This window comes from Suricata suricatta, chromosome 15, assembly GCF_006229205.1.
Source record: "Suricata suricatta isolate VVHF042 chromosome 15, meerkat_22Aug2017_6uvM2_HiC, whole genome shotgun sequence".
Classification (NCBI taxonomy): domain Eukaryota; kingdom Metazoa; phylum Chordata; class Mammalia; order Carnivora; family Herpestidae; genus Suricata; species Suricata suricatta.
Window position 1 is genome coordinate 8,566,799 of NC_043714.1, and position 12,326 is coordinate 8,579,124.

Here is a 12,326-nt window from a genome sequence, read left to right on the forward strand (position 1 = left end):
CATATTTTCTTTTTGTGGTTACTCTCTGCATCTTTGACTTCTCATGGTCTACTGTTAATTAATATTATACCACTCCATGTAAAATGCAAGAGCCCTACAATAGTTGTTCTTTCCTTGTCATAGACCATATAATGTATATTTATTATTTTTGGCTTTAAACAGTCAACTATTTATTTAAAAACTTAAAAGAATAAAAGTCTGTTTTATGTACTCACAGATTTGCTACTTCTATGATTATTTATTCCTTTGTATATTCCAGCTGGGATCAGGTATTTTCATCTTGAAGAACTTGTTTTAACATTTTTTGTAAACCGAGTATCCTAGCAATTAATTACTTTAGCTTCTCTTTGTCTGAAATGTATTTATTTCGCCTTTGTTTTTAAACAATCTTTCCTCTGCACATAGAATCCTAGGGTAACAATTTTTTCCTACTTTTCAGTACAGTTGCTCCTTGAACACCATGGGAGAGTTAGATGTGCTGATCTCACAGCTGAAAATCTGCATGTAAGTTTTTGGTCTTCTGCCAAAATTTAACTAATAGTTTACTGTTGACCAAAAACCTTATGGATAACCAATTTAACACGTATTTTGTATGCTGTATGTATTAAATACTGTATACTTACAACAAAGTAAGTTAAAGAAAAGAATATGTTACTAAGGGGTGCCTGGATGGTGGCTCAGTCGGTTAAGCATCCGACTTCGGCTCAGCTCATAATCTGAACCCGCGGTTCGTGGGTTCAAGCCTGGCGTCAGGCTCTGTGCTGACAGCTCAGAGCCTGGAGCCTGTCTTCGGATTCTGTGTCTCTATCTCTCTGACCCTCCCTTGCTCATGCTGTCTCTCAAAAATAAATAAAAAACATAAAAAAATTTGAAAAAAGAATATGTTATTAAGAAAATCATAAAAAGAGAAACTATATTTATAGTATTGTGCTCAATTTATGTATAAAAAGAATCCACATGTAAGTGAAGCCATGCAGTTCAAATCTTATTGTTCAAAGGACAACTGTGTTTTATTTTATTTTATGTTATTTTATTATTTTTTAAGTGTTTATTTTTGAGAGAGAGAGAGAGAGAGCGAGCGTGTGCACCAGGAGGAGGGGGTGGTGGCACAGAGGATCCAAAGCTCTGTGACAGCAGAGAGCTCAATGCAGGGTTTGAACCCACTAATGGGAAGATTATGACCTGAGCAAACTGGAACATTCCACCATCTTGAGCTACCCAAGGACCCCAGGTCAACTGTATTTTAAAGTTGTTATTTATCATATTCTGGATTGTTTTGGATGAAAAGTCAGTGATAACTTTTACTTTTGTACACCTATATGAAATGTTTTAGATTTCTTGTTATCATTAATTTTCCCAGTGGCTCAGTTAATTGAGCGTCTGACTTCAGCTCTGGTCAGGATCTCAGGGTTCCTGGGTTCGAGTCCCACACAGCACAGAGCCCGATGTGGGGCTCAACCCTCCGTCTCCCTGTGCGCCCCTCCCCCCCCACATATCATTGATTTTCAGAAAATGAATTACAACATGCCGTACTATGAGTTAATTTTCTTTTATTCTATTTAGTGTTTTTTAAGTTTCTTGGATTTTTGGATGGATATTTTTAATCTAATATGGAAAATCATTATTGATACTTTTTAAAAATTGTTTTGGCCTTTTTCTGTTTCTGGAACTCTTATATTCATATTAGATGGCTATTGTCTTATGTGTCATTGAGATTTTGTTTATTCTCTTCATCTTTTTTCTGTCTTTGCTTCAGCTTGGAAAGCTTCTAATGTCATGTTTATAAATTTACTAACTTTGTATTTAACTTCTGGTTAAACTCATTCAATATATTTTTAATGTCAGATATTTTCATTTTCAGCTGTAGAAATTCATTTAGTTCATCTTATATTATTAATTTTTCTATTTGTTTTGCTTCTATTTTTATTTAAATTCCTGAACATATTTACAGTAACTGTTTTAAACTTGTCTGGAAATACAATCATCCTTGTCAATTATAGGTTTGTTTCTATTGATGTTTCTTTTTTCTTCTGCTTTTGGGTCATATTTTTATGCATCTTTGCATGCTTATGGGTATCTGATTGGTTGTTGAACACTCTGACTATTACAGTGTTGATTATCAAGTTTAGGTTGTTTTCCTTTAAGGAGTGCTGGGCTTTGTTCCTGCAGGCACTAGATTTACATTTTAAACAGCTTGATATTTTGAAAACCGGTTTTAAATTTTGTTGAGGTAGGTTTAGACTTGATTCTAATCCAGTGATAGTTTATCTTTACTACTAAGGTCTAAGCCTTCTGGGGTCTCTATTGAATGTCCTGGTTATTCCATGGACTCTTTCCTCTCTTCCTGGTTGGAACTCCAACGTGTCCCAGTCCTCTGTAAGCCATAGTGGTTGTTCAATTTACAGTTGTCCTGTAATTATTCTTTCAGTGGTGGTTATTCTTTCCACAGCTTTATTGAATCTCACTGCGTATTTAGTCCAAGTTTCCAATAGACCCATTTGAAGAAACTTGAGCTTTTGTTTTCTCTTCTTTCTTTCTTTTTCTTTTCTCTTTTCCTTCCTTCTTCCTTTTTAAAATTTTTATTTATTTATTTATTTTTGCATAGATCCTTCTTGTCGGGTACTGCTCTGCCAAACCCATTTGAGCTTACTAAATCTCAGATTTTGATCCTTATCATGTCAGCTCAGCAATTCATCTGGGCTCATCTTGGCTTCCTCCTTTTGCATCACGGTCTGCCTCCAGGTAGAAAACAGAATTGATTGTCAGCCCCTATCATTTGTTTTTCTTCCTTCAAGAATCACAGTCATGCCCTTGTTATGCCCAGATTTGTAATATCATCCCCAAAAACCAGAAACTGCCAGGGAGACCGAGTCACGCATGCAAAAGCAAAGGGCTTTATTATTATGGGCTCATACGCTTGGGCTCACAGACTTCACCAACTCGGTGGATCCATGCAGAGAGCCCCAAAGGCAGGACAGGGCCTCTATGGGTTTGGGAAGGGGGAGTTACAGGAAATCACGACACAGGCACAGCGATCCAATCCCTATTCTCTATCAATACTGGCAGTAACTTTATCCATACATCGATACTTTCAGTGGGACCCAATCACAACATTTAGAGTATTGACCAATCACAGAGTAGGCCCAGGACCCTCACGTAGGGCATGACTAGCCTTCTAGACCGGCCCTTAGAAATGTTAAAGGTGTTAGCTGGCCTTTCCTGATTGGGTGTTACAAGGGTGGTCCCTCCTTCCTCGGGCAATGTGGGCAATGTGTGCCCTTCTATTGTCTAATGATTCTGAGAAGCCAGATTCAGACCTGCGTCCTTACACCCTGACTTTTTTTTCTCATGTCTGAATACTGGGTTGCATACATTTTGATGAGTTTTCTAATTGACTACAGGAAGGGAGCAAATTTAGACCAGTTACTTTGTCATGGCCACGATAAGAAATCCAAGACTTAATCTTTTTTAAAGTTTTTTTTTTCCCTTCCCTAGAAAGTGAGTTTTGTGGCAGTAGAGATTACTTTTACTATTTTATCTCAAATTTCTTATTTTCTTTCAAGTTTATTCATTTATTTTAAGAGAGAATGAGAGCAGGGGACAGAGAGAGAGAGAGAGAGAGAGAGAGAGAGAGAGAGGGAGGATTCCAAGCTGGCTCCACACGGTCAGTGAACATCCCATTTGGGGTTTCAACTGACAAACTGCAAGAACATGAACTGAACTGAAATCAAGAGGCGCCCGTCTATCTCAGATTTCTTGAATGGTGTCTGATAAACCACAGGTCCTCAAATATTTGTTGAATGAATGGTGACAAGGAGTCTAATCAGGAGGCATTTAAATGCATATGAAGTTCCATATGAATAGTGGCTTAATTAAATAGGAGTTTCTATTTTTGCACATTGCAAAATGTTTGGAAGTAAATCATTTCTGGCTCTGGTTCAACTGCAGAGGCTTAAAGATCGTCTTGTCACCTTATCTCTACAGAATTTTCTCTACACCTGTAGCTACATGGTTCCGAAACAACAACAACAACACAACAAAAATTGTCTTGTTGGCATCTGTGCAGAGTCTGTGCTGTATTAATAGAGTATATTTAATTCTTGTATGGAGGATGAAGAAAAGCAAATAAATAAATATAACTCACAAGAAATCTTAGGGATAGATGCTAAGCCTGTAACTTATGAGTTATAGTCAGAAATCATCAGATATGGAGAATTTAGGTCACTAATCCTCAGGAGATACTAGGGGTACAATAAATGAAACATCTATGTGCTGTGGCAGAATGAAGAAGGATGTTACCAAGAGATAGAGGAGGAAAAACTATGTAAACCTTAACTATGTGCAAGGTATTGATGATGTCACCTCTGGTTTGAAAGCTAGGGCTATTCCTAAACCAAACGCCCATTGGGGACACCCATTCTAACCTCGTAAGTCTTTTGCCCATGGCATGTACCTAAGAGAGGCACGGCTGCTGTTTGGGTCATGGGTGAACGATACGGCGATGAGGAATGCCTCTGCATCACTGTGATGGAGCAACTGGTGTTGACTCTGGACACCTTCAGTTTGTAGAGACCCCTTGTCTTCCTTCTACTCCCTCAGCAGAGAACTCCTGCTTTCCCGGAACTCAGTTCAGCATGGAGACTGATGCAACGGAGAGAGGCGAGATGAGCATTGTACCCTAACTTAACAGGACATAGGGAGACCTCCCCCTCCCCTTCTCCTTCCCCTTGCTTCTCGCTTTAAGTTTTAGATATATTGAACTCTCTGTGTGGTTCAAGCATCTTAATTTGGTTTGAAGGCTTCTGCCCAAGAACTCAGGGATAAACTAAGTGGTGGTGCACTTAGAGGCTACAGAGGCATCACCGTGTTTTCGCATCTGGCAGGATGCCCTCCGCGTTGCAGAGAAGAGGTAAGGGCAGTGCCAGCAGGACCCGGGTTTTGTTGTTTTTAAATAAGCAATGCTAAACTTCTTCTCAAAGCGTCTTAACAGACTTCCTCTTATGTTTCTATTGGCTAGAACTGTGACACATGGACCCCTTTAGCCTGCAAGGGAGGCTGGGAAAGATAATTTCTAGTTTCTGAGGCCTCTGTCATGGCTGTGGGCAAAAAAAAAAAAAAAAAGGTTGGAGAATAAATATGCAAAAAGGAAGTAATGGTGTTTGCCCAAGGCATGGTATTGAAACTGAGGCTCAGATTTCTGGTCAACAAAATATGTCCTTACTCCTTGGATTATTGTGAGGGTAAAATAAATATATACAAGATACCTGTTATCATTTCTGGCCAGTACATAGTTACTTGGACAGGGGCACCTGGGTGGCTCAGTCAGTTAAGCATCCAACCCTTAACTCTTGATTTCCTCTTGTGAGATTGAGCCCTACGTCCTGCTTTGTGCTGACATCATGGAGTCTGCTTGAGATTCTCTTTCTCTCTGTCCCTCCCCTGTTCGCTTTCTCTCTTACACAAAAATGAATAAACATTAAAAAAAAAGAAGTTACTTAATGTAGTTTTATTATTCTGTCTTCTCTGCAGACAAAAATAAAAATAAAACTAGAGGTTGTATCATTTTTTACCAAGTTCCAATTTCTCGGAATGGCAATTAAGGCTTTCTGTAATCTGGTCCCAATGTATCCTATCTGTTTTACCCTGATTGACTGGTAAATGCATCAGTGTTTGAACATGCCAGCACTAAGCCTTTGGGGCTCCACTGGTTCCTGCAGATGCTTTTCCATCTTTCTTTCCTCCAGACCCAGGGCCAATGCTGTGCCCATTCACCTTTTAGACGAGATGACTTTTTTCTATTCCCTGTGGTTTCATATATATTACATCATCATTTCATTAAAGCACAGCCTGAAATGTGTTCAGTTCAGCCGTACAACAAATTTTATTATCATAATTAAGGTCTTTGGACAGGACTGTCCTTTAGCTACAGGGCCCAGAACCCAATAGGGGTTCAGGATGTTTTCAGTCATATTCTTGAATTGAGGAAGGACTTCAAAGATGCATATATTTCCCACCTAAATGGTGAACTTCTCTGTGCCTTGAAATCGTTCTAAACATATACTGCTAGACACTTAAAAGCTGTTTTCCTTAAGAGTCTCAATTCAGATTAATAGGCAGAGCTCTGACTTAAATCTCCTCAGGGCCACATTGTTCTCTCTCTGATGTGTGACCCTTCATTTGTTTCCAACAGGAGATGGATCCCTGGGGCCAGGAGCAGGGGGCTGGGGTGGGGTATTAGTCCTGGGAATGAATTCAGTTAAAAGTTTCTTATTTGTGTTTGAGGGCAATCTTATTTGGCCCTTTGAGTTAGCATAGGCTATGATCTACAAGAATGACTACAAACATATAACTGTGAAGGAAACCTACCAAGTCAGTACTTGGAGAATTTAATGTGCACGGCATCTGTGATTAAATGTAAACAGGAGAAAAACAGTGTTGTGTTGACTCACAACTAGGTTTATTTTAAAAATAAAACACATCCAATAACCTTCTTTAAATTAAAAGATTAAAATAGGGAATTGGCACTACCTACTCAGCAATACCCTTTAGAAGGCAAACATTAAGAGTGATCCACAGTTTTTGTAGACTTAATGGAACAAAAAAGCCATGCTAGTTCACTATCTTTTTTTTTTTTTTCAAATCATAACAAAGACTTTTTTCTACGGTGGTTTCCATCATGAGGGGCATCGCTAGTCTTTAAAAATCTCGGTCTAGAAATTTGTTGGTTGTAAGAATATGTAACTTGGTAAGAAATGTTTTCAAAAGGATATCTTCTTTGTATTTAAATTCAAAGGTCTGGCAAACATCTCTCTATTTCGTTTCCATTTTGAAAGAGCTTACAGGCTTTAAACAGCAAAATAAATGTTCCAAAATAGTTAAAACACATCGATTCTCAGAAAACTTTACAGAGCTTATAAAATATTTTACTTTGATAAGAGACATCAGAGGTAATTTCTTTCAAGATAATGTCTTGTAATAAAACATTTCTAGACTTCTAAGATATTTAGACTGTGAAACATTGGATATTGATCATATCTCTTTGATGTTCTTCACAGATCTGTTTTTCACAGGGAAAATTATAGGAGCTCCATATAATAGAATTTTTGTTATATCCATTAGCTTTGATAATAAAGGACATAGTCATAAATAACATTTATGGTTCCTTGGTACAAGTTTATATAAATATTAATAGAAGAAAAGGGGAAAAAAAGGTAGCCAGGAATAAATGTTTATTTTTTATTTGAATGTGTGAGGAATTTATTTTAAGCAGGTACATTTGAATGTTGACAATCAGATTCCAGGAACTAATAACTCCTAACTTCCTTATTTTTCCAGGGGTTCAGTCCAATAAATAGTTTGTGTTAGGTGTTAAAATATAGATTCTAAGCAAGATTATAGGATTGGGAAAATTTTAGATATAAAATTTATACAGCATCCAGGCCTTATTATCATATCTGACTATACCCCAGTTCTGTTTCCACTTTTGGGGGATCAGAATTTATTCCAATTCAAAGAAAGTAACAAGTAAGAACGAGTAAGCAAAGAAAGAAGAAAAGGAGGAAGCAAGGATGAGAGGGAGGGAGGAAACCAATATATATGTTTATTCTTTCTCATAGCATTTCTAAGAGCCAATTTAAAATATTGTTTTTAGGGGCTCCTGGGTTGCTCAGTCAGTTAAGTGTTCGACTTTGGCTCAGGTCATGAACTCGTGGTTTTTGAGTTTGAGCCCATTGTTGAGCTCTGTGATGGCAGCTCAGAGCCTGGAGCCCTCATAAGATTCTGTGTCCCCCTCTCCCTGCCCCTCTTTCGCTCACACTGTCTCTCTCAAAAATAAACATTAAAAAATTTTAAGTACTGTTTATAGATCATTTGTAAGATAAAGCTGGAATTAGTTAGATCTATTTATAGATTTGAAGGCAGATTATCTATTTTAATTTATATTACTCTTGGACCTTACCCTAGTCTGAACAAACTGGTGGGAGAGGATTGAAAAAAACTTGTTCCCTTTAAAAAGATACAGTGCATCTTTCTCAGTGTTGTTCTCCTACTCTTCTCTCTCCCTCACTCCCTTTTTTTCCCATTGAGGGTGTGAAAAAAAATCAGTTGAATAAATATTAATCTTATTAACTTTATTCAATGGAGCAGGATCCCATCTACCAAATAGAAAGTAGCTCTGAAGAGCTGTACAAAATGAAAGACTTCAACAGGCAGAAGGGGTGGGACAAGAAGTTACTAGCAAAGAGTGGGTCCTTTGTGGCATCATCTTCCATTAGGGGAGAGTAAGGGTCTATCGGGCAGATTACTTCACTGGTGCTGAGCAGGTAGTTTGGTTGTCTGGATTAATATTCCACTTCTGGGTGAAGCTAACACTGCAGTTAGATTAGGTATCATGGCTCTGTTTGGTGATGTGGGGCTTAGCACCAGTGACTCCATTTTCAGCCTGTTGTTTCTTTGTTAGCAAAGGGTATTGCAACGGTATGTGAAAACCATCTATTTCAAGCAGATTTGGGAAATAAAAGCAGCTTGATGACAAAAAAAAAATTAAAACAGCCTGGAAGCCGTTATTCAAATAGGATTGCTGTAAACTCCTTTATCACCCATGAACATAACAGAAATCTGTTTGATCTCTAATTTCATAAAATGAATTGCTCTATTTTGTTTTTTTGAAACCCATCCGATATGAGGAGATAAAGAAAACAATAGGGTGATACCGAAGGTTGTGTTGTATACGTTTTAGTTGAAAAAACTGAAAAAAGGGGTTCCATGAAATGAATGACTCATATAATAAAAAGTATCCATAGCCCTGCTGAGACCCTGCTTTTGGTCTGGAAATTCTTACTCTTCTGTTTATCTGTAGTGAGTCAGACTGGAGATACTGGATTCATGGCTAAAACCTGAATAATTATAAACCAATGTGGACAGCGTTTCCTGTTCACCTTCACACAGACTGCAAGGTGACCTCATTTTTAAATGCAGGGACTAACTCTTTTATTATGCATCTCTCCCTCTATGACTCACGCTTTCAATGTATTCATAGGATGATTTACAAGCTGGAGAATATATGTATGCAAGGAATTAGCCTTTGCAGTTTGCATTTTCTTGTCTTTGAAACAGTCTCCTTCAGAACTTCCCGAGTGAAGAGGACTCCTGTTTTAGTGGCAACAAGGCGAGCTTCCAGACTTACACAGAGAGCAGGGAGCTGCTGTGAGGGACCCTGCTCCCTAGGGACGTAGAAGTCTGGGAGGTCGCTGGGCACCAAGGAAGGCCAGGACTTTTCACACCACAGCTTGGCATAGAGCCTTGCCATGGCCATGTTTTTGCGTTGCGCTCCCCACATTCACATGTAGGATTAAGGGATAGTGTGGGCTTGGTTGCTTCATTCTCACCTCATTCCTTTTGGTTTCGACTCTGAGCTGAGTAGCCCCCAGAGGTGTTTGGAAACTTCAAAGCAAATGCTGGAGCTCTGAGGCAGGATGAGATTTTGGAGAATGAGGAGTCCTGGCCAACCGTCTTCCAGGCTACCCCAAAGACTTTTCCTGCTGCCCTGGAGAGAACTGCTAGCAATTGAATTTTTTTTTTAATTTAATGGTAACTTACTTTTGAAGGAGAGGGGGAGACAGAGCATGGGTGGGGAAGGGGAAGAGAGAAAGACACAGAATCCAAAGCAGGCTCCAGGCTCTGAGCAGTCAGCGCAGAGCTGGACAATGGGCTCGAACTTGCAAACAGAGAGTGCATGACCTAAGCCAAAGTTAGATGCTTGACCCACTGAACCACCCAGGCGCCCCTCTGCCAGCAATTTTAAAGGCCACCAGGCCTCAAAATTTCTTGATCTTTGACCCATGACTAGGCCATAGAAGAGAATAATAATGATCAGATAGATATTCCAATGGCATTAGAAATTCCAGGGCAGACAAGTGGATGAAACTGATTTAAGGAACCTGTGTCAGATCATCTACTGGCCCCTAGCTCTGATCAAAACTAGAAGAGGGGTGCCTGGGTGGCTCAGGTGGTTGAGCTTCCAACTTTGGCTCCACTCATGATCTCACAGTCTGTGGGTTCGAGCCCCACTTTGGGCTCTGTGCTCTCAGCTCAGAGCCTGGAGCTTGCTTCTGATTCTGTGTCTCCTTTCTCTCTCTCTCTGCCCCTCCCCTGCCCATTCTCTGTCTCTGTCTCTCAAAATAAAATAAAGACATAAAAAAATTTTCAAATAAAATAAATTAGAAGAAATTGACACTAAGAGCCATGTTTACCTCATTTCCTTGATATCCAAGAAATACATTTCAGTTGATAAGGACATTCAGTATGACTATGCTTCTCTCTTACTTTCTCGCTTTTTGAAGAGTTACCACTCAATCAGTGTTTTAAAAATTAAGAGCTTAAGATATGTGCCCATCAAAGAACTACAAGGGTGAAAGGCAAAGGTGGATAAAAATATGCCCAAGATGATCGTCCAGTGAGACAGCCTTCAGAGCGAGCATCCACGCTGATCACTGGAGTACCATGAGCTGCGGAAGGACCACTGGACTTTGTTAGATAAGAGAAACTCATCTCAGATTGTCTAGGACTGTAAGCTGGTCATTGACAGATCCATGTGTTTCTCCCGGAATTTCATGTCAACAATGAAATCCATGCAAATTTTACAGTTTAGAGAAGGTCTTAGAAAAAGGCAACTCGACTTGAACACAGCCATGGTTTAGACTTGTGGCTGGGAGCTGAACCCAGCCACCAATGGCAGCCTTTGGACAGACAACAAGGTCTGAGGCAGAGGCCACATTTGGGGGCTCTGGACTGGAACAGGTGATTGGTGATGGGACAAATGTCTTAATTGTGAGCATTCAATTTCTCCATGATACCAATTTTTGTTTCATTCTTTTCACCTAATTTCTCCAACTTTTAGTGTATTGCTGAAATCAATTAGCTAATCATATGTATAAGGCTTTCTTTCCCATCTATGTTCAAGATGGGTTGTTTTGTTTTGTTTTTGTTTTTGTTTTTGTTTTGAGCTCTTTTTGTTACATTTTGGAATCATGATTTGGAAAAGTTTAGTGAGATCACATAAGATGTTTTTATCTTCCTCTACAGTTTGATGAATCTAAACAGAGTGTGTAATTTTGGCATGTGTGGCTCCCAGGGAGTTTGAAAGTGCTCATGAGTTAATCTATTGGGATCCAAAAAACAGAACACAACACAGGAAAAAAGACCATTGGTTTTTCTTGTTATATGTTTTTCATTCCTAGATTCATTTCTTTTGAAGTATAATGATTTAAACTGCAGATAACTGAGGCCAGATGTTTGCTACAATTTACGACTTGACTTAAACTTCAAAGTGAGGAACACTGAAAATCCCTATCGCCAAAATCTTCCAAAAAGTTTTCTTCTATGTTGTGAAAACGTACAAAGATGTTGAGTATAACACCAACAAGCCCCTGGGAATCAGAGGGAAAAGTTGGAATTTGAAATTCCAGGACTCTCATTAAAATGCATGTTTTAATATATTCTGATTCTGTATGTAACATATGTTCACTGCAATAAATTATATACCCAGAAAAAAGAGTCAGAAAAGACAGGCAAATCACCTGTGCTTATATCCATCCAGAGAAGATGATTGCTTATATTTTGATATATGTCTACTCTTTTTGTAAACGTATAGCTAATGTTGACTTTTTTTCACGTTGCCAGATTTTTACAGCATGATGTTTCATAAGAATTTCCTCTTGGAAAATATGAAAAATATATAAAAGGAAAAGAAAAAATGACTTTAAATTTCCCATACTAGAATTAATCACTTTTTAGATACAGTTTACTTGCTTCCTGCATTTCTTGTATGCATAGACCAGGGAAGGCAGGTTTTTTCTTTAAAGGGCCAGATAGTAAATATTTTAGGCTTTCCTATAGATGGTTTTTGTTGTAACTAATCACCTCTACCATTGTCGTCCAAAAAATATATATATATATACACAATATATAAACAAATGAGCATGGCTGTGTGCCAATAAAACTTTATTTACAAAATCAAGCATAGGCCAGAATTGGCCTTTGGGTTGCAGTTGGCCAATCCCTGGAATAGACATAGTAAATTGGTGTAAACATAGTTGTTTAGTGACATGTTATATATACCATTTGTGACCAGATTTCTCCTCAGCTTTCTTATGACTATTTCAGGTGGTAAAATATATTTTTAAAACATACATGTAGATATGAGTATACCATGATTTATATTTTCAACTCACATTGTTGGATTTTATGGTTTACATTCTTTAAACATTATAAGTGATGAAAATAATGTAAATGTAATTTTGTGTGCATGTCTCTGATATTTTTGTAGA

General features: G+C 38.3%; 1 long non-coding RNA gene across 1 annotated transcript in view; it reads left to right on the forward strand.

The window, feature by feature from the left end:
* Window positions 1-12,326, forward strand: part of LOC115279478 — a 54,738-nt gene that overhangs the window by 5,060 nt on the left and 37,352 nt on the right. The window contains exon 2 of the long non-coding RNA XR_003903461.1: window positions 440-504. This is a non-coding gene — a long non-coding RNA (uncharacterized LOC115279478). The remainder of the gene's footprint in view (window positions 1-439; window positions 505-12,326) is intronic.